Here is a 23,031-nt window from a genome sequence, read left to right as displayed (position 1 = left end):
TCTTGGCAACGAGCCTTCAAAAAACAAGATGAAAAGGAACGGAGAGAGTGAAGAAAAGAGGGTCCTGGAGAGAAAGGTTGAAATGCTGAAGAAAGGAGAGGAGAGGAAGAAAGGTGGGGGAGGGGAGGAGAATTTAAAAAGCAAGGACAGCCTGTCTACTAATCCCTGCCAAGAAGCAAGAGAGTTGGGGTGTTGGCCTGGGTGGGTGAGAGTTCCAGCGGCCCTGCCGCTGCCTGGAGCCAGTGCCTAGGGAGTCAAGGCTCCCTGACCTGTCAGACCTGTCATCTGCAGCAGCCAGGCCTTGGCACAGCAGGGAGGCCTGCTGCAGAAGCCCATGCCATGCATCACTGCAGCTGGGTCCACAACCTCAATTTCCCACTACTCAACCTCCATTGAGAAAATGGAAGTGGGGCAGACATGAATGAATGGTGGGAATATAGAATTGACCAATAGCATTAGATCATTTCCAAACCTGATTGGACAAAGTCTGGACCAATAGCATTGGTACATTTTTCAAACCCTAATTAGCATAACTTTGAGCCAATCACAGTGACCCAAGGGCTATATAAGACCTCTTGCCAGACACATTTCGCAGAAGATAACTGAAGACGGCGGAACAGAAGAGGACGGCGAAAGAGAAGAAGACGGCGGTAACAGAGGAAGACGGCGAAAGAGAAGACGGCGGTAACCGAAGAAGACCCATCCTCACACAGTGTGTTGAACTGCGAGTCTTCTACACTGATCTTCAACAAATACTTGCTCCATCTGGCCTGAGGATTCCATTCTTCGCGTTTGTGGGAGAAGACCTTTAAAAGAAAACGACGTTGAGGGTGAGTTGCTGGGGTGTGCTGCTCTGCACAAAATACCTTTATTTTATTTACTTATTTTTATGCGGTGCTGAAGATGGAACCCAGGGCCTAGCATGTGCCAGGTGAGCGCTCTACAGCTGAGCCACAACCCAAGACCCCCCCCCCCCAAGTCTTGAACGTTCTTATAGTGAATTTTCGCTTTTTGTAGTTGTTCTTGTTATTGACAAATCTAAAAGATGTTTTTGTCCTTCTTGTGAAAATTGTGTTTCTCAAAACCCAGTATATCTATCGTTGAGGTATCTGAAAGTTAGGCTTCCGGATCCTGATGTAAGAAAACGTAGGGTAGCTAGTACTAAGTTCAGGAGGAACCAGGAAAAAATATGCAGGGAAGACAAAAAGAACCCCTGAAAAATGTAAGCTGTCAGGTCTTGATTTACATGTGCTTATACACATAAAGAGGTTTTTCATCCTATGATTAAAATTTAATCCAAATATTTTAAATCTAGTTTTATCAGGATTTTTCCTCACAAGTTAAAGTATATCTTATTTGGCTTTGAAACTAAATAGTCATTGAATAATTAATGTAATAACTAATTTTGCTAAAAATAATTTTAATGTTTTCCTCCTTGTTTCATCTATTCATTTCATCATTTTCTTTCCATGTCTTTTGCATTTTCCTTTACCTCATATTTACGTTATTATTCTGAGAACATGAAGGAATTTTTTTTCATATACTTGATTGAATTATCACATAAGGTTCTCATGAATGGGATATGCCATTCTGACCAAGATTTGATAATTTCGAAGATAAAATTATCCTGTGGCACCTGTGAGAAAGGTAGATGTCTGTGCAGTTTCTTACTTTCCAGGATCTTGGCCTCTATTGTGTTTCCCCATAGAAAGTGATGAAGTATCATTTCTACCTCTTTCATTCAAAGACCGAGCAATATCCCCAGCCTCAACAATTTAAGTTACTCAGCATTAAAAGAGAATAAAATTATGGCATTTGCATGTAAATGGATGAAGTTGGACAATATCATGCTAAATGAAGTAAGTCAATCCCTAAAAACCAAAGGCAGAATATTCTAATAGGTGGATGCTGATCCATAGCAGAGAGGGGTTAGACATGGGAAAAATGGAGAAATATATTGATTATTGGTATTCATTCAATTTCTTTAATATATACAGTACCATTCAGATCATCTACTTATTTTTGTAGTAGGTCTTTTGGTAGATTTTGTCTTTCAAGAAATTATTCCATTTCATCTAGGTTTTCAAATTTCTGATTACATAACTATTCATGATATTACTTTATTATCCTAACATTCAGAGAATATTTAGGAATGGCCTCTTTTTCATTTCCAATATTAGTAATTTATGATCCCTCCCTCCCTCTCTCTCCCCCCCCCCCCTTTTAGCTACCTTGATTAGATTCTTACCAATTTTATCTTTTCAAAAGACCATCTTTTTTTTTCATTAATTTTCTCTTTTGGTATCCTGTTCTCAATTTCATTGAGTTCTGCTCTAATTTTAATTATTTCTTTTTTTCGGTTTATTTAAGATTTAATCTGCTTTCCTTTTTCTGGTTTCCTAAGTGAGAAGCTTAGGTTATTGATTTCAGATCTTTCTTCTTTAATATATGCATTGAACATTATCAATTTCCTGCTGTTTTTAATGTTCCCCACAAATTTTTATAACTTGTAATTTGATTTTTGATTATTTTGAAATGCTTTTAAATTTCTCTTGAGATTTCTTATTTGTCTCATATGTCACTTTAGAAGTTTGTTGTTGTTGTTGTTGTTTTTACCCTTCCAGTTTTCAGGGCTTTTCACTATCTTCCTATTGTCAGTTTCAAGTTTATTCATTGTGATCTGAGATTAGGCATTGTAATTTCTACTTGTATGTTTGTTAAGGTGTATTTTATGGTCCAGAATGTGGTTTGATTTGGCTGGTGTTTCATGTGGGCTGGAGAGCAAAATGTATAATTGTATAGATGCGAATTAAATACAGCTAATTAGTATTAGCACAATGGTGTCAGACTAATTAAATTAAGAAAAAAATTGTTTTCGCATTTTTCTTTCACTTATTCTTTGTCAAATACTCATCATGACTTTATGTCGATCTGTTTTCTGAGCTGTGTTATTTTCTTTTTCCTCTGAGGCATTCCTTTTAATAGTTCTTGCAGGGCAGGTATACTGTCAAAGAATACCTCAATTTTTGTTGAGAAAGTCTTGATCTCTGCTTCACATTTGAAGGATAATTTTACTGAATACAGAATTTTTAGGTGGGTGGTTTTTATATTTCAATGCTTTAAATATTCTGCTGCATTTTTTATTTGTTAGATTTCTTAGCAATGTCTGATAAGTTCCATGCTTGCTCCTAAACAGCTAAGGTGTTTTTTTTGTTTGTTTGTTTTTTGTTATCTACTTTTATTTTTATTTTTTTTTAATTTTTTATTGTTGGTTATTCAAAACATTACATAGTTCTTGATATATCATATTTCACCCTTTGATTCAAGTGGGTTATGAGCTCCCATTTTTACCCCATATACAGATTGCAGAATCACATCAGTTACACATCCATTGATTTACATATTGCCATACTAGTGTCTGTTGTGTTCTGCTGCCTTTCCTATCCTCTACTATCGCCCCTCCCCTCCCCTCCCCTCCCCTCCCCTCTTCTCTCTCTGCCCCCTCTACTGTCATTCATTTGTCCCCCTTGTATTATTTTTCCCTTTCCCCTCACTTCCTCTTGTATGTACTTTTGTATAACCCTGAGGGTCTCCTTCCATTTCCATGCAATTTCCCTTCTCTCTCCCTTTCCCTCCCACCTCTCATCCCTGTTTAATGTTAATCTTCTTCTCATGCTCTTCTTCCCTACTCTGTTCTTAGTTACTCTCCTTATACCAAAGAAGACATTTGGCATTTGTTTTTTAGGGATTGGCTAGCTTCACTTAGCATAATCTGCTCTAATGCCATCCATTTCCCTGCAAATTCTATGATTTTGTCATTTTTTAATGCAGAGTAATACTCCATTGTGTATAAATGCCACATTTTTTTTTTATCCATTCGTCTATTGAAGGGCATCTAGGTTGGTTCCATAGTCTTGCTATTGTGAATTGTGCTGCTATGAACATCGATGTAGCAGTGTCCCTGTAGCATGCTCTTTTTAGGTCTTTAGGGAATAGACTGAGAAGGGGAATAGCTGGGTCAAATGGTGGCTCCATTCCCAGCTTTCCAAGAAATCTCCATACTGCTTTCCAAATTGGCCGCACCAATTTGCAGTCCCACCAGCAATGTACAAGTGTACCCTTTTCCCCACATCCTCGCCAGCACTTGTTGTTGTTTGACTTCATAATGGCTGCCAATCTTACTGGAGTGAGATGGTATCTTAGGGTGGTTTTGATTTGCATTTCTCTGACTGCTAGAGATGGTGAGCATTTTTTCATGTACTTGTTGATTGATTGTATGTCCTCCTCTAAGAAGTGTCTGTTCAGGTCCTTGGCCCATTTGTTGATTGGGTTGTTTGTTATTTTATTGTCTAATTTTTTGAGTTCTTTGTATACTCTGGATATTAGGGCTCTATCTGAAGTGTGAGGAGTAAAGATTTGTTCCCAGGATGTAGGCTCCCTATTTACTTCTCTTATTGTTTCTTTTGCTGAGAAAAAACTTTTTAGTTTGAGTAAGTCCCATTTGTTGATTCTAGTTATTAACTTTTGTGCTATGGGTGAGGTGTTTTTTTTAAAATAGAACTTCTTTCAATTTATTTCTCTTTATATTTGGTTATCCACATTTTGAATATGGTATGCTTAAGGTATTGATATTTTTTACATTTATACTGATTGATGTTTTATGAGATTTCTATAAAGATCCGATGAACATGGTAAAGAAAATTAGGATTTATAAGTTAGGTATAGAGCTATCAAATAGATATGGTCCATGATGGAACATGGACCATATGTAATTTGAAATGTTCCAATTACTACATATAAAATGCTGGAAATCATAGTAACTATGAGTGGTAATGGCTATATTAATTAATTTGACCATGGTGATTAATACATGATACATACATGATAAGTGCACATATATCTGTGTGTATACATACATATAATCGTTTTGCATACCTGAATATATATAGTTTTATGTGCTGATTAAACATTTTAAAGTAAAAAATAAAAATCAACAAATTTAATTAATTTTAATAATGTAATTTGACTCAAATATAAAAATTATTATTTCAGTACATAATCGGTGTTTTATGACTAATTGTATCCCTTCTTTTATTTTAATTCTTTGGTACCTGTTGTTTACTTTGCATGTATAGTCCATCTTAACTCAATACTAGCCACATTTCAAACATTCAATGATCATATGTGGCCAGAAGTAACTATATTGAACAGTATATATCTATACATTTTTATGTGTTAATAGTTCATAGTACAGGGGCTGGGGATGTGGCTCAAGTGGTAGCGCGCTCGCCTGGCATGCGTGCGGCCCGGGTTCGATCCTTAGCACCACATACAAACAAAGATGTTGTGTCCGCCGAAACTAAAAAAATAAATATTAAAATTCTCTCTCTCTCTTTAAAAAAAAATTAATTCTGAATTTCCACCTCTTGTCTTTTCTTTTAAAGAGTTCATAATGCAAATATTATTTCAAAATGCCAATTAACTGGTACTTTCTTGCTATATTCCCATGATTAAGTCAGGTTTGTGGGTGTTTACCAGGAAAATCTCAGATATAAAGTGTCATTTTCATACATCATATGAGTGGTACATATAGCTTCTTTGATGTAAAAGTGTTGTTTTTTAAATCCCAATCCATTATTTAATATATTGAAGAAAGTCACTATACACAGTGGGAAGTTTTTGTTTAACTGTAGATATGAAATTCTAATTTGGATTTTTTCTTGCAACACTTTAGATGTTTCACTGTACTCTTCATTTGCTTGCATATAATTTTAGAGGAAAGAAGAAATAAGTTGAAATAATTCATCTGTTTTTTTTTTTTTTTTAAGTTATGCTGAGGGTCAAACCCAGGGCCTCAGATATGCTAGGCATGTGTTCTATACCCCAGTGAGCTATAATTCTTAACTATACTCCAGTCCCTATAATTCTTAATGTTGTTCTCCATAGGTGCAGTATTTCTTTCATTAGGCTTCTTTCAAGATTTTCTCTTTGTCTTTTGTTTTCTGTAGTTTGAGGTGGATATATGTAGGTGAAAAGTTTTTGATATTGTATCTGGCTGCTGGAGTTCATCTCTGCTTATATATAAGAAAGAGAGAGACAGAGAGGGAGAATTTTTGAGATCTGATTTAGTCAGCAGTTTTGCAGCTATGACCAAAAGATCTTACAAGAACAATTAGTGGATTTGGGGGCTCACTGTCTCAGAGCTCTCAGTCCAGGGACAGCTGGCTTCATTCCTCAGGTCTTGAGGTGAGGCAGGACATCATAGCAGAAGAGTGTGGCAGAGTGAAGTAGCTCACATGATGAAAGCAGAGAGGAATGTCAGTAGCCAGATACAAAATAATATCCTACAGACATGTCCCCAGGGACCTACCTCCTCCATCCATTCCCTACCTGTCTTCAGTTACCACCCAGTTAATCCCATCACTGGAATTAATCCATGGATTGGGTTAAGGCTCTCATATCCCAATCATTTCGTTCTTGCATTGTCTCACACACGAGCTTTTGGAGGACACCTCACATCCAAACCATAACAATTTCTGAATTCACATCTCCATGCTCTGTCTGTTTTTGCATTTCTGTTGTCTGCCTTTTATACTAGAGCCTTTGATGTATCTGAATCTGGTTCTGCTACTTGCTTCTTCTCTTCACACTGTTATTTATTTCTTGCCTTAATCCTTATTATACATTTTTTCATTGAATGATGAACACTTATTAATAGACTTAAAGTACATAAGGCAGATAGTGTGTTCAATTTTCTGAAACATTTGACAGCCATGGCAGCATAGACTGTAAACATTTCTACCAAAATACTTTTCTGTGTCACAGATATCTTTTAGGCCTTAGCCCTATGTTCATGATTTTTTACTGTCTTGTTCATAAATGTCTGGAGGTAATATTGTGAAAAACACCATGCCTGGCTGCTCATTTGTTTGTTCATGTTTTAGAGAGTGTTACAGAACCACTATTGAGTAGGAGACAGTATATTCTCTTGGGTAGGAGGCTATTTCCTGGAGTCAGAGGTCCAGTTAAATGGTGTCTCTGCTGTTGATGAACTCTTTGACTTACATGAGACTCTGGACTTTTCTTTAAAATGGGGCAGTCTAGCCAGGCACTGGGGTACACAACTATAATTCAACCAACTTGGGAGGCTGAGGTAGGAGGATTACAAGTTCAAAGCCAGCCTCAGCAAATTAATGAGGTAATGTCTCTAAATAAAACTTTTTTTTAAAAGGGGTTGGGGATGTGGCTCTGTGGTTAAGAGCCTCTCAGTTCAATCTCTAGTACCCTTTCCTCCCAAATGGAGCAAATTTTAATATCTATCCCATAACTTTTTGGACGGATACAATAAATTAATTTGTGAATGATAAAATTTTTAAGAGCAATGTATGTCATGTATAAAGTAGTGTAATAATAACGTTAGCTATTACTTTTTAATTATACTAAAAAGGTATGTTGCTGAGAAGGTGTGTGCTTTCTAACACTATGGTGGACTCTCCAACATCTTTTCTGTTCCTTCATAATTTAGTTTCAATCACACAAAAATTGGTTTGTGAGAAAGTGAATGTTGGGGGGAGAATTGCTCATTGTTTGTAGAAGGCACAGAAAAGACATGGAGCATGTAAAGAGATAATTAGTGTAATTGCTGCAAAGATTCAAAAGTGGTAGATGATTCAGAAAAAAAAAAAAGTTAAAGAAGGCTTCTTAGAATAATGATGGAAAAAAAGAAAGATTGGCACACATGTTAACCTAAACCCAATATTGATGCTCTCTATCTAGACACTACTGGAAAATACTTGAAGTTGAACAAGTTGGGTTTGTTAGTTAGTGCAAGAGGAGTGAACACACACCATGAAGAAACATAGGATGTCTTGGTAAGAGGGTGTTTGAGAGTATTCTGACTCTGGTTGTGGGGTTTAGGGGAGACTCAAAGAAGTGATTGATGCTTCATAGGATGCTGTCACAAAGTGGGGCATTTCTGTACGTGGCTATCCCAGTAAATCTCTCAAGAGAGGAAAGCCTGGAGCCATGCTAAAGCCATTGTTCGTACTGAAGTAGCAGCTGCCCTCATTGGGCAAGCAAGAAAGAGGTTAGGTGTTTTATGGGTGGCACTGTTCTCCTTTTATTCTTTGCTTACACACAATTGTGAAGTGGTCTTGTTTTGTCTCACTTTATCATGATCTCAAATTATCTGTCCTGAGTTGTTGGTGTCTGGCAAAATTGTCTGTGTCCGTTAGGAGGACAGAGTAGCCCAACTAGGAGTACCGGTCTGGCTTCTAACTCTGAGCTATGGCAGTGAGTGGTAGACTAATTTTTAAATGCTAGGGTCCTTCTTATCTTCTTTCTTGCCTTCCTTGCATTCTCCCACTCATTTCTTCCTTTTTGCCTATCTCTCTTCCCTCCCTTCTTTCCATCTGTCTAACCAAATATCCATTTAAAAATGAGCTGCTCTGAACCAATTGGGTCGCAGAAATACTTGCTTATGCTGCTATAGAAGAAAAACTAGCCTTTTTCTGGACCTGAACCAATTGCTATCAGAAGTCCTCTAATTACCATTCAGGCAGCCAGCCTGAGGGCAAAGCTGTCACAAGATCTATAGAGCAGAGAGCTCAAGAGATCTCAGCTGGGGCCACCCATGACATTGCCAGTCACTGAGCCTTCCTGATCCCTGCACTTCATGTTTTATGAGATAGTAACCTTTGGATTCCTATAGTTGAAAGCATTCTGACTGACGCTCAAACACACTTCTTCCTGTGAAATGCAGATGTGAATAAAGGTTAGCCGTAGTGAAACTTGTGTGTATTTCAAAACAAAATCATGGACATTCCATTATTTTGCAAAATAATTCTAGAAGAATTATTGAAATATATATGTGAAAAGATGATGGACAATGTATTGGTGGGGCAATATTTTGCTTAATAGGCATTATGTTCTAGCCAAACAGCTGAATTGAAGTTAGCCTCCTTCCTTCTCCCATTTCTTCAGAGATTTTTCATTTATGCTCACGGCTGCCTGTACCTTGTTGCCCTGCAGCAGACTTCTCTTGCTGCTAATCATAAGAGCTATTATTATTGTTTGCTCAGAATATCATTGAATGTTTAGAATGGAAGGGACCTTGGAGGTCATCTAATCAAAACCCTCATTTTAAAGATGAACAGACAGAGACCCAGAGAATCTCGACTTCACAAAGGTCAAGCAGCTACTGGCAGAACAACTGGACTTTTCCATAAGGCAATGGATGAAAAACACTTTTGTCATGCCTACAGCTCCTTCTGAATCCTGCACCACTGGCAGACAGAACGGAAAAGCTCTCTTTCCTACCAAGTTTCCAGGCCATTTTATAATCCTCAACCCAGTACTCCAGCAGCTCATTCACTTGATCATGGTTGGCATATGCTCTGAAACCATTATTATATAATGTACTTCTCAAAATCAATATTTCTAATAAGGTATAGATACTTAAATACAGAGATACTTTTGATGATAATTGCCATGTCTAACATTTACATCTTACGTATCTAATACAGCTAATACACATTATCTTCAAGTTATCAAGTGGTTACAGCCCAGTAAACCTACTGTAATTTGAAAACATTGCAAGTTGAAAATACATACACTATACTTAACCTACCAAACATCATGGTTTAACAACAAAGGACACTGCCAGAAGTTCTCTTGTTTGTGCTCGTGATCATGTGGCTTACTGGGAGCTGCAGTTTACTTCTGCCCAGCTATGAGAAAGAAGATCAGAACACTTATAACCAGGAAAAAAAACAATCTAAATTCAAAATTAGGAATATAGTCTCAACTGATTGTAAATGACTTTTGCAGCATTATAAACTCAAAAATCCGAAGTCCAAACATTTAAGCTGAGCTCCATCTGTATCTGAAAAAAGTATAGTTTGATAGCGTATTAGTGCATGTTAACTAAGGCCACCTAGTATTTTGTTGCCTAAAGGACAAAGTCAAAATCAGCATATTACAATGACATTGTAGATGAATGGATTAGAATTTATTGAGAAAGAATGCTCAAAATGCTATGTTTTGTTTTAGAATTCTTAGAATTGTGTCCCTGATAAAAGGCTACAAGAACATGAATTTTTAAACAATTTCATTTTCAGATAGTTTTTTTAACTTTAAACTTCCAAATGATCCTTTTTATTTTTTTTTAAATTTTTTATTGTTGGTTGTTCAAAACATTACAAATTTCTTGATATATCCTATTTCACACTTTGATTCAAGTGGGTTATGAACTCCCATTTTTACCCCATATACAGATTGCAGAATTACATCAGTTACACATCCATTGATTTACATATTGCCATACTGGTGTCTGTTGTGTTCTGCTGCCTTTCCTATCCTCTACTATCCCCCCTCCCCTCCCCTCCCCTCCCCTCTTCTCTCTCTACCCCCTCTATCCTTTTTAAATATATCACTATTTTTTAAAGCCTGAAAACAGTTCCAATCTTGTGATGGTTACTAAGCAACAATTAAAATTAAATCTCAATAGGTTTTTTTTAAAAACTACCATTTACTTAAGAGGGAGAAGAGTATAGCTTTGATACACTTCATATCTCTTGCCAGTGGACCACACAGGGGCTAAGGGAAAAGGAGAATAAGAGCAACTTACCTGTGTGGTGGATGGGAGGGAGGTTGGAGAGGAATGGGTGGCCCTGTTCAATTTGTTTATAATCTCTTCTTTCTGGTAAATAAAACAATCAGTAAACTAAAGCTAAAGCAGGGAATCCAGATGACATTCTTTACTTTGCTAAATGGATTTCAGGAAAGACCCAGGAGACTCTGCTGTGTTCAGGGGCCCCACCTGGATCCATCAGTGTGCGGAACATTGGAGTATTTGGTGGTCCAGCCTTCTTCACAGCCCTCCCTCTGCCTGTGTGAGGGGACAGATGTAAATGACAACCCAGCCATAACAATGCCCACAGGAGAGAAGGGCAGTTCTGCAAAGGCCAAGCACAGTGTTACTGTCAGAATTGGGGAAGGCCACTGGGCAGGTAGTAGGAATAGATACTGTTCAGGCAGCTTGGTTTCAAGTTCTATTTCACTGCATGGAGTGGAGGGAGGTGGGGCAGAGTGGGAAGTATTCCTACATTTGCCATGTTTGGTTCCACATCTGTTGCTGGATTCAGCCTGAGGGTGGAGTGATTCAGTGTTGAAGAGCAGGAAACTACATGGACAAGAGAATTTTAAAAAGCCTTGTCAGGGACTGAGGTTATAGCTTAGTGGTAGAGCATTTGTGAGGGGCCTAGGTTTGCTTCTCAGCACCACATAAAAACAAACAAATAAATAAATGGTCCATTGACAACCAAAAAAATTATTTTTTAAAAAAAGGCCTTGTTATTCAAAGAGTGTAATGGCATTTGTTGTTTTATGTTTTATACTCTCAACATGTTATAAAGGATAGTGGAGGCGCCGGCTCTGTGTCTTTTCATTATTCTGGAACAATCTGACTCTCTTGTGGGATTTTTTGCAACTATGAGAGAGATTTCAGTAGGATGTTTCTGCTTTTCTTTCTGCCATTGACTCGCTTAAATATAAATTGGCTTTTTTTGCAAGAAGCACGTGTTTCATATAGGCATAAGTAAACTGTCGTGGAGATTAGTTGAAGAAAATGATTAATTGTGCCTTTTAATCATAGTTCCATTATCATATGAAACAGTCATGTCATCGGACCCATCTCACTAATGAAGGTTGAGCACCAGTAAGAGTATATTTGCATTAATGAGGCATCTCAGGTTATTAATTGAAATATAATAACAGCTTGGGATATTGTAAGTTTGCATTAATTGGAAACAGAATTGTGGATTTATTGGCAATATACCTCTTGTCATCTACAGTAATGATTCCTTGATGAGATATAAAGAGGTCATTTTTGCACTGACTGGAGTTTCTGGCTCTTATACGTTGACTGTATTTTAAACTGGAGTAACTCTTCAGGATTGGTTTCTAAAGCTGAGCTTTTTGGTGTGCCTGGTACCTTCCCCAGTACACCCTTTTTGGTTTGGGGCCTGTTCATCAGCTACCTACTAAGGTAAAGAGTAGGGATTGAAGTAAATATGGGTCAGGAAAGGGAAACTCATTCATGGCAGTTCTGTTACCAACTCTGCTCTCCAGGGAGGCCCTGCCTGGCCACCCTAACCAAAGAAGGAGCCTTCATTTTGCTCTATCAGTTCCCAGTTTACTTCCTTTATAAAACTTGTAACTGATCATAACTGTGTTTATTTGTTGCTTTGTGTGTACCTCTCACTAGAATATCATCTCTGAAGAACAAGGAGTCTTGTTCTTCATTGTAGACCTGGCACCTAGCACTACATGGATGATGTGCAGTACATGGTGGTCCAGTGGATGACTGAATTCTGGCCTGGCCTGGAAAAAAATGGGGCGAGTAAGCTTCCATTAAAAACAATGATGGATTTCTGGGGAGAGCTTAACCCCTGGGACTAGGACTTTAATCAGTGTCTTTGATGTTTATATTCCAGAAATCTGGCCTTAGGTTATCATTAGACTTAATTCATTCATTGGTGTTTCTAAGACTTGGAAGAACAAGGAATAAAAGTAATCCCGGGGTATTGTGTCCCATGATAATTGAGTGGGAGCCATGTTTTCTAACATTTCTTAATTAAGAATTTTATAGAAAGCCAACATTTCATGGTAAATCTCAAAATAGAATTTCCATGTAATAATTGGTACTTTTGTTAAAGGTGATTAACCAGGATGCTTTTTTCAATAGCTATTTTATTATTGCATTTTTCCACATCATAAGGTTCTATTTTTATTTTTTGAGCTCATACAAACCTAGGTTAATGTTTTTCTGATCAGTTTTATTTTTTGACTGTGGAGTTTTTAAACATTGCAATGGAGATTTCACCCAGGTAAAGCTACAAGGCCTTTACTATTTTCTTATGTGTTGTACATTTGTGTACACTCTTGTGTTTTGTGTTGTATGTCTGTATGTGCGTATGTCCATATTTCTTATATGAGGAGCGCTCATGAAAAAATGGATAGGAATTATTATTTTTTTTTATTCACGTGATTTAAATGGTTTAATTTAAATTAGGTAAACAGCTGTTAAGGATTGTTTTTAAAGTAGGTTAACAGATCTGTTTGTTTACTTTCACCTTTCTTTTTCATTATATTTAATAATTCTTTTCAGGATAATGTCTCTTTAGCATCATTGCCAGAATTCCTATCTCATCCCAGTGCCAGTGAAGACAAAGATACAACCAGACTACAGCTTCTATGATAGCTATCACAGTAAACTGTATAAACTGATGCTTCAATGAATATAACTCAACAAGTAATGCTCAATCAAGGAGTTAACTTACTTTGGGAGGAAACGGATTTTGGGAGGAAATGGACATATTGATAGATTCCTCCGCTTTGAACTGCTTGCAGAACTTGCCTGGACTATGTAACTATCGTTTGGTGCAGCGAATTGTGGTAATGCTGGCATATCTTTGCTGATGGTGTCACTAGTGATGCAATTTTTATTTCCTTGCCAGCACACCCCATGTTAATTGTGGTAGTGCTGACATATCTTTGCTGATGGTGTCACCAGTGATGCAATTTTTCCCAAGGAGCCGTCAATTGGCTTGGTGTCGTGGCATTTCTGTATCCTCCTCCCTTCTGCTAGTGATGGTCTAAAATTTGGGGGCCAATGGCTTATGCTGGACCGGTAGTCAGTGACGGGTATGATCCAATTGCAGTGGTATCAACCTAAGACAGGAGGCTGACGCCTAAAGGTCAGTTTTCCGATGACGGGTAAGAACCATATGTTGAATTGGACAACCTACCAGGCACGGTCCTTAAGCCACATTAACCTCACTCCCCCACTGGCACCAAGGCCAAATTTGGGGGCCAACAGAGGTGAGGCAAAGAACCTCACCCCCCCCCCCCCACTGGTGCATAGACCTATCCACAAGTATGGCTGTATGCTGGACCGGTAGTCAGTGACGGGTATGATTCAATTGCAGTGGTATCAACCTAAGACAGGAGGCTGACGCCTAAAGGTCAGTTTTCCGATGACGCGTAAGAACCATATGTTGAATTGGACAACCTACCAGGCACGGTCCTTAAGCCACATTGCTTGTTGTTTAATTAATCAGAAGGGGGGAGATGCTGGGAGCCATTAGCCAAGTAGGTATGACAATTTCCTTGCCAGCGTACCCCATGTTGCAGTGACATTGAATGTAGGTGACCTTGCTCAAGGACCAAGGCGGATTAGGGCGTTCCCGGTTTAGGTTCCAGGTTTAAGGTTTAAGATTATTCCTGCTGGGAATAGGGCATATCCTGCTGCCTGAGTTCCCCTTGAGTTCTCACGGGATTCAGACAGTATATTTTGGAGATAGAAGCCCAGAGAACGTGGATTTCTCCAGAACGTGTTTGTAGACGGCTGGTGTGAGTTCGGGAATAAAGAGTTGCTGTTTGAATCTACAAGCTGTGTGGTGGCTCGTGATTGTGTGCCCAGCCAGACTGCGGCATTTGTGCCCAGCCAGACTGCGGCAGGCTCCCACTCCTGCTGTATCAACGTACACAAGTTGCTGGTCACACACACACCCCCCCCACCCCCCCCCACCCCCTCGCTTATTTTGCTGCAGCCGGACTGCGGCATATACTGAGATGATCATGTGATCTTTGTCTTTAGTTCTCTTTATGTCAAGTATTGCATTTATTGATTTGCATATGTTGAACCAAACTTGTATCCCTTGATGAAATTCTTGTGTATAATTTCTCAATGCCCACTTATCATTATCATTATTTTTTTAAATTGTGTAACTTCTTTTCTGGTATTACTTTCAATCATCCAAATCATCTATAGATTTATAGTGTATATGATTAGCTTTTAATTTCTAAGAATTTATTTGGGTTTTGTATATAATTGTACATGAATCCATTATTTGTTCAAAAATATTATATATTTCACATGTTATAGCATTTATTGAGAATAATGGTAGTGGATCAAGTAAATAACTTGGGACCAGTTGGAATCTCTCCACAGTTTACTCAGAACAGCAGTTCTCAAAGTGTGATCTGAGGAGTCCTTGGAGCTATTCAGATTTTTGCACAGGAGTCATATGATCAAAAAGTATTTTTATAATGTCACTGAAACATTACTTACACTGAAGTAAAACTTGGCAAAATGGAAGTCAAGGTACAAAACTACAATAGTAGTCATTGTATTTCCGAGCATGTTTTATCTGCACAAGAGAAAATTCAAGTTTACTTAAACATGTTCTATTTGAAGCAATAAAAATTATTAACTTTATTAAATCTCCATTTGAACTCACATTATAAAAAACATATTTGATAGAATGGAAAGTACAAATAAAACACTTCTGCTACATTGCAAAGTAGGGTGTTTGTCTCAACAAAAGCCATTTGGTGAGTTGTACTAGCCCCATTTTGATGGAATACCATTTCTGCTACATAAAATGAATGACAGAAAAACTATTCTTTAGACTTCAATATTTGGTCAACATTCTAAAAAATGACCCGAACCTGTCTCTTCTAGATTGTCCACTAACAGTAATATTTTCAAGAATAAAATGTGCACTCTTAGAAGAAAATCAGAATCTGGGAAAAATCTGAATCCACCACTATGAACTTGATAGACTCCCCAATGCTTACAACACTTTCTGGTGAAATCTGTGGTATTATCAACATGTGACCTCTTGATTAATTGCTCTATAATGTATGTACACTGGAAGGTCTATATAACTTTATAGAACAATGCATGCTTTTAAAAAATATCATGCATTAACACAAGATCAATTCAATGTGCAAGACTCACCCACAGCACTTTATGCAGCAAAATATGAATTATTCAACATAAGGTTTCAAGGTCCATATGTCAAAGAACTTTTAAGAAGCTAACACGTGTGTCAATTTAGTGTGGTACCAAAGACGAAGACCCATTGTTATCTAAAACGTCATTTTAAAAGATTCTTCTCACATATTAGTGTGAGGCTGCATTTTTTGTTTCGAACAAAATTATTAGTTAAATGCAGAATATACGAACATGTGGCCATTTTCTAAAAAAAAAAATTAAAAGTACTTTAAAACTGTAAAAAATAAAAGATCCACTCTTCTAATTAAAACTTTGTTTTGAATAAGAGTATTTCTCTTTCAACGATTATTTCTGCTGACATCTTCTGAGTGAATAAAATATCGTCTTTAAAATGGAATTAATTTCTAATTGAAAAACACACTCCACATAAACATGTTTACCTTTGGAGCATAAAACGATCCTAAAACCAAACCCTTCCAAACTCACTGATGCAGGCATCAGTGGACTTTGTGATAAAGGCACTCTGTGAAGGAGAAGTGGTCAGGGCAATGTCCCAGGTCCCTGGGCGTGGCTCTCAGGGTCTAGAGCTGTGTCTGGGGTGTGGATGCAGAGCACTGGGGATTCCCCTTCTCCCTGGCACTTCTCTTCTACCTCTCCCAACCTGGACCAGGTCCTTCTGCCTGGACACTCCTGAAGCAGCCCACTGTCTCACTCCCATTGTGTGTCTAGCTCCCAGAGAAGCCAATCGGCATAACCAGGGTTCAGGTTTCAAAGTCCCCACCCACCTGCCAGGATAAAGAATCTCCACAGCAGTGGAGGATGAGGGTAATGGCACCCCGAACCCTGCTCCCACTGCTATTGGGGACCCTGTCCCTGGCGGAGACCTGGGCAGGTGAGTGCGGGGTTAGGAGGGAACCAGACTCCAAGGGAAGAGCCAGGGTACAGTCCCCTAAGCACACAGGACCCTGGGAATTAGCGTCCTCTCTAATTTGGTCCAGTTCCTCCCCAGCGTGCAGATGCTCGTCCTGATCCCTCCACTCTGGCCCCTAAGTCCTGCCCTCACGCGTGCCTTCGCCCCCTTAGTGTCTCTAGAGTCCCCTCCTCCTGGTGTCCTCAACATGGGACCTGGCATCTGGCTGCGGGAGGAAGGTCACGGGGTCTCAGCCTCTCCCTCCCCCCAGGCTCCCACTCCATGAGGTATTTTCACACTGTCATGTATTTTTCCGGCCACTGGAAGCCCCGCTTCATCTCCGTGGGTTTCGTGGAGGACACACAGTTCCTGAGCTTCCACAGCTAAGCTGAGAATCCCAGGGAGGAGCAGGGTGGATGGAGCAGGAGGGGTTGGAGTATTGGGACACTAACACGAATTTGCAAGAGCGCTGCAAAGAATTATGGGGTGGAGTTTAACACCATGCTGGGCTACTACAACCAGAGCAAGGGCGGTGAGTGACCCCGGGCCCCTGGCAAAGGTCACACCCCTCAAGCCCCTCATGCATGGTCTCCAGTCTTTAGGGATTTCCCGGTCTGCAGTTCACCCCAAGGCTGAGGAACTCGCTTACACTCTCCACCCAGAAAGCGATCACAGCGACTGCGACCAGGTTTCGGTTTCAGTTTAAGGGAAAACCCCCACTGGGTGGGCAGAGTGGGGACGCTGCTGACCACGGGGACCTAGACAGGCTCTAACACCCTCCAGAGGATGTCTGGATGTGACTTAGGGCCTGATAGACACTTCCTTCAAGGGTTCACCCAGTAAGCCCACCGTGGGGGGGATTACCTTGCCCTGAACAAGGACCTGAGCTCATGGACTGCTGCAGACTCTGCAGCTCAGATCACCCAGCACAAGTGGGAAGAGGAAGGTGTGGAGCAGGAATTTAGGGCCTACCTGGAAGGGGAGTGCGCAGAGTCCCTCACCAGACATCTGGAGAAAGGGAAGGAGACACTGCAGCACTTAGGTATGAGGGGCTGCAGGACTTCTGTCTGAGCTCCTAGGATCTCTCTGCCCACTTCCCACAAGGAGGGTAAGAGAAAGATACCCATGCTAGAACACCACCAGCTCCATTCCAGAAGGAAGTGAGTCAGCCTGGAGTCCCAGGTGCTATACTGGAGAGGAACTGAAGGCTGCTCTGTGGACAAATAAGAGAGCCAGTCTCTTTCCCTGGCTGGTGGGAAAGACAGTACATAACTCACCATGTTCTCTGGAAGCAGCCTTGGCATCACGAAGGGACTTTCTATCAGGTGTTTGTCTCAGTTCCAGCCTAGGGTCTTTGGGGTCTGACTGAAGCTTATCAGCCTCCATCCAAACCAGAAACTGAAGTCCCTGTCAGGCACCTGGACCCTTGTAAGAGGGTTGTCTCAACCTGATTCTAGAACTTTCCAAGGTATAGAAGATTATGCCAGAAGCCAGAGTCCAGGCTTATGTTTTGGTTTTATGCTCCCTCCTCCACTCCAATCCTGTGGTGCATTCTCCTGATGGACATGTGAGCACTGCTTCAGTAGCCCAGGAGCAGTAATGCAAGAATGTCTGAATTTCCCTTTTCTTCCTCTCAGACCCTCCAAAGACAAGTGTGACTCACCATACTAGACCTGAAAGAGACTTCACTCTGAGGTGTTGGGCCCTGGGCTTCTATCCCAAGGAGATCATCCTGAACTGGCAATGAGATGGGGAGGACCAGACCCAGGAAATGGAGCTTGTGGAGACCAGACCCGCAGGGGATGGAAACTTCCAGAAATGGGCAGCTGTGGTGGTGCCTTCTGGAGAGGAGCAGAGATAACACTTGCCATGTGTATCATGAGGGGCTGCCTGAGCCCCCCACCCTGAGATGGGGTAAGGAGGGGATGAGAGTACAGAGTCTCTTTTCAGAAAAGCAGTAGGCATTCTGGAGACCCTCAGCAGTGTGGGGACAGAGCTGCAGATTAGGGTCCCTTACCTGACTTCTCCTCCTTCCAGAGCCACCCCGTCAGCCCATCACCCAGGTAGGAAAAATGCAGGGTCTGGATTTTTGTCCCACTGGTGGTTTCAAGTACCCGGTGGAAGTGTGCCCTGCCTTGTTTAGTGGGAAATAATATCTTCACAAACATGTTTACCCAAACTGGACCCTGTTTACTCTTTGTAAAGCACATAGAAACTAAAGGACAATTTTATCCTTCTAATGCTTGTGGTGAAGAGGACCTGATTCCCATCATTTAGTGGCCAGAGGGGAATTTCTCTGCTGAGGAAAGATCTCCAAGAGAGCAATTCACTCCATCCCTATCCATCTCCTTTCTTCTTGTCTCCTGATCCTTCCCTGCATTTGTCGTCACAGTTCTGAAATCTTCCACAGAGTCCAGGACTAGGGGGTTTCTTCAAGACCTGTCTCCAACCTGTTCGCTCACAAGATGCTTTTTTCCCACAGGTGGAAAAGGAGGGACCTATGCTCCAGCTGCTTTTAAGTATGAAGAACAGTGATCCCTGAGACACCTGGTGCCGCAGTCTGGCTGGGCACAAAATAACTGAGCCACCACACACCTTGTAGATTCAAACAGCAACTCTTTATTCTTGAACTGTCACGTCACTCTACACGCACGCTCTGGGAAAATCCACACCCTCCACTGGACTGGGCTCTGCATACCAAATACTCTCAGAACCCCGCGAGAACTCCACAGGGAACTCAAGGAGAGGGCGCCTGAGGCAGCAGGATACGCCCTATTCCCAGCAGGATCCACTCTAAACCCTGAGCAAGGTCACCTTTCAAATCAAAACTCTGAAACATTCATGCAATGTCACTGCAAATGACCTGGGTCCAAGGCAAGCCCATTTCCACAATGGAGAGTCCTCCCTCTAAGCAACATTGGGTAGGCTGACAAGGAAATTGCCATGCGTCATTCCTACTTGGCTATGGCTCTCAGCAACCTGGGGTAGTGTAGAGGGGAACAATGACCCATTCCATGATTCCTCCATTAGCCACCTCTCCTATGGACTCTGACCAGGTTCTGTTTTTGTTTTGCTCAGGTAATGTCAGAGTCCAGGGCTCTGATGTGTCCCTCACTGCTTAAAAAGGTGAGACTCTGAAGAGGGAGAGGGGTATGGGGAGACTCCAGGGTTACAAGGACTCTCTGGATTTAGAAATTTTGAGAGTTTAATGGGTTGTTCAGAGTGTCTCCATTACAATGACTGATCTGGATTAGTTCATAATACCTTCTTTTACAGTGTGAGACAGTTGACTTCTATGGGATGAGCAATACAGGTTTTGTTCTGTTTTCTTCCAGCTTCAAGAGTGCTGACTTCTCTTTGTGCAGCTGGCATCTAACTGTGTCTGACATCTCTGTTCCTATCAGCGTAATGTGAGGAAATGAAGAGAGGAGCACATTCCAGATCACAGAGACCCCTCCCCACAATGTCCTGTTTTCTTCCTCAATCAACTTCCTCCACAGCAGATGTGAGACTGGGACCTTCTCCATTCCTGATTTAGCTTCATGTTGTCCTGAGCTTTGCCTTCTTCCTTCCCTACTGAAAAACAGAATCTGCATATTGAATTGTATTTCAAATTTGTGACATGAGATATGGTCAATGAGTTAATTAAATAAATGGAAGATTCCTAAAGTTTCAAAGACAAAATAAAACCTGAGCCAGGGCTGGTGGCGCATGCCTGTAATCCCAGCAGCTCAGGAGGCTGAGGCAGGAGGATCACAAGTTCAAAGCCAGTCTCAGGAATTTAGTAAGGCCCTAAGCAACTCATCAAGACCTATACATAAAATACAAAAAAAAAAAAAAACTGGGGATATGGCTCAGTGGTTAAGTACCACTGGGTTCAATTCCCAGTACCTAAATAAATAAATAAAATAAAACCTGAAGTCTTCAAGAATACATGTTTTTGCTGTGTTGACTCTGGCAGATGGAGACAGGGGAAGGGTGAAAGGAGCTGAGGGTGGACAAGGTGGCACCAAGTCTCAGATCAGTTCATCCTGGGCTTTGATGTGGTCAGTTCTCAGCTCAACATCTCCCTGCTTCTTAGTCTTTGTCCATTTAGTTGAACCTCATCCAACTAGTACCTGTGATGACAGGTACACAAGCATCACCAGGGCTTGTCCTGTCTCCAGGGCCATGGGTGGGCAGGCATCATATGAGTGGGTTAGCATAGGCTGAGATCCAAGCTTGACATTCTACTCCCTTATTTGTGTTTCTCAGTCGCTATAGAGAATTATCCCTGTTTTTGTTAGTAATTTCTTCTCTGGATATCTCTTGTCTTTCACAGCAGCAGGAGACCTTTTTCCTGTCATTGTCCCCCAAAACTCAGGGTGGTTCCTGGATTGTACTTTCTATAATTTCCATAACACTTTTAAAGGAATCAGATTATGGAAATAGCAGAGAGGAAGAATTTCATGATTTCTCATCTTAGATAAATTCCTCTTGGTGTTCCATTTTCTCAGTACTTTCACTACCCTGAGCTCTACTAATCCTGGCACTTACTTCTTTTGGATTCCTGGATTGATCAAACAGAGATCAATAGGTGTTTAATTGAAAAATATGACCCAAGGATTGTCTTTCCTGAGGATCAGTATGTACTTAGCTGCTGTGGCATGCAGGAGAACTGGTGTGGAGGGAGGGAGGGCAGCACTGGTGAGAAATGGCTCTGACCTCAGTGTGAGAAGTCTTGTGCAGCATTTGGTTTGAGACTACATTGATAATGACAGTACTCATTTGTTGAGTACTGAAGAGATGACAGAATTCATCAGGGAACTGAAACAATCCCAAAGTGCCAATGTTGTGGAGCCTGTGTTCTATAATAAAGAGGAAGAAGATACACTCTAAACACGGTGTCAATGCTCATGTTAGGTGGTAAGTGTTGCATGGAAGGTGTCAGAGTGGGTGTTTGGGGACAGGAAAATGGCTGTTTTACTAAGGTGCTCAGCATGGAACTTGTTACAAAGTTGCCTTTGAGGATAGGTTTGAAGGACATGAAGGAATTCATTTGGAGGAGTACCTTTCTAGGTAGGAGGAAGCTCCAGTGCAAACACACAGGACCCTGTGTGTGTGCTCCGGGAAAAGCAAGGGTTTTGGGATGTCCTGAGCAGAGTCACTGAGAGGAGCTCAGAAGCATGGCCAATCACACAAGATCTGCGGGTTGATGGAAGGAATCTTACTTTGAGTGAGGCAGTTTTGAGCAAAAACAGACAAGGTGAAACAAATGATTTCTCTGACTGCTGAGCTGAGAACAAAGGATTAGCAAGGGAGCAGGTAACTAGTAGTCCTATGCTAGAGGTGTGGGTCATATCACCTGGAGTATGGGCAGGGAAAGTAGTGGAAGTGGTTGGCTGCTATGCACATTTTGAAGATGGACTTTACAGCATTTGCTAATGAACTTAATGTGGGGTATGAGAAAGAACAAGTAAGGAGAGCACTGAAAACTTGAGACACTGTATTCAGAAAGATAAGAGTTGCATCAATAGAGAAGAGAAGACTGAAAGGCCCATGCAAGGAGAGGACTTTACAAGCACTTAGTGGATATGTTAAGATGAGATGTTCAAACTGCTGTACCAACAACTGAGGATCCAAGTGTTTTCAGCAATTCAATGAACCTGATGTATATATACATCTTTTGCTTGATGGATGTCAGTCTGGGACAAGGTGTGGTAGAGGTGTCCTTGCTCACTCTCACTTTCTGTATGTCTGTATGTGTCTTGTTCGTGGGTTGGTATCAAACATTTCACAGTCCAGTGCTGGTGCACATAGTACACTTTTTAGGAACATTGTTCTAGACAGCAGAGTTTTCCAGCATCTGCCCTGGTGTCAGTTCAACAGCAGGAAGGAATCAGTAGTTCATGGTGATTTTGTTTTCAGTAACATGGTTTTAAGGCTGTCCTTCTACTAAAATGAACTAAAAAGAAGACATAAAATGGAAGAAGCATCTAAATGTAGAGAAGTATAAGAAAGATAGCAATCCTTCAGCCAAAAATATAAATTTGGACAGGAATTCATGGAGAAAAGTTGCTCTTATTCTTGAGGCATTTGCCAAATCTGGAAAAATTTTAGGTTTTTCTTAAGACTCACAAGTCATCTCCTATGTTAGTTCACTGTGAGTATAAACAAATACCTGAAATAATTCACTAATAAAGAGAAAAGATTTATTATGGTTCACAGTTTTGGAAAATGAAGTCCATGACTGGCCCTGCCACTTTACACCTATAGTGAGGCAGCACATCATGTTGGGAGAAGTGGACAGAGCAAAACCACTGACCTCCTCACCAGGCAG

The 23,031-nt window shown here is 40.6% G+C and overlaps 1 pseudogene; it reads left to right on the top strand.

Annotated features, from left to right (window-relative positions):
- Positions 1 to 16,621: 16,621 nt before the first annotated feature.
- LOC114081616 (class I histocompatibility antigen, Gogo-B*0201 alpha chain-like) lies at positions 16,622 to 20,609 on the top strand (annotated as a pseudogene).
- Positions 20,610 to 23,031: the final 2,422 nt, after the last annotated feature.

Source organism: Marmota flaviventris, chromosome 6, assembly GCF_047511675.1.
Source record: "Marmota flaviventris isolate mMarFla1 chromosome 6, mMarFla1.hap1, whole genome shotgun sequence".
Lineage (NCBI taxonomy): Eukaryota > Metazoa > Chordata > Mammalia > Rodentia > Sciuridae > Marmota > Marmota flaviventris.
This window is presented reverse-complemented; position numbering and strand designations above follow the sequence as displayed.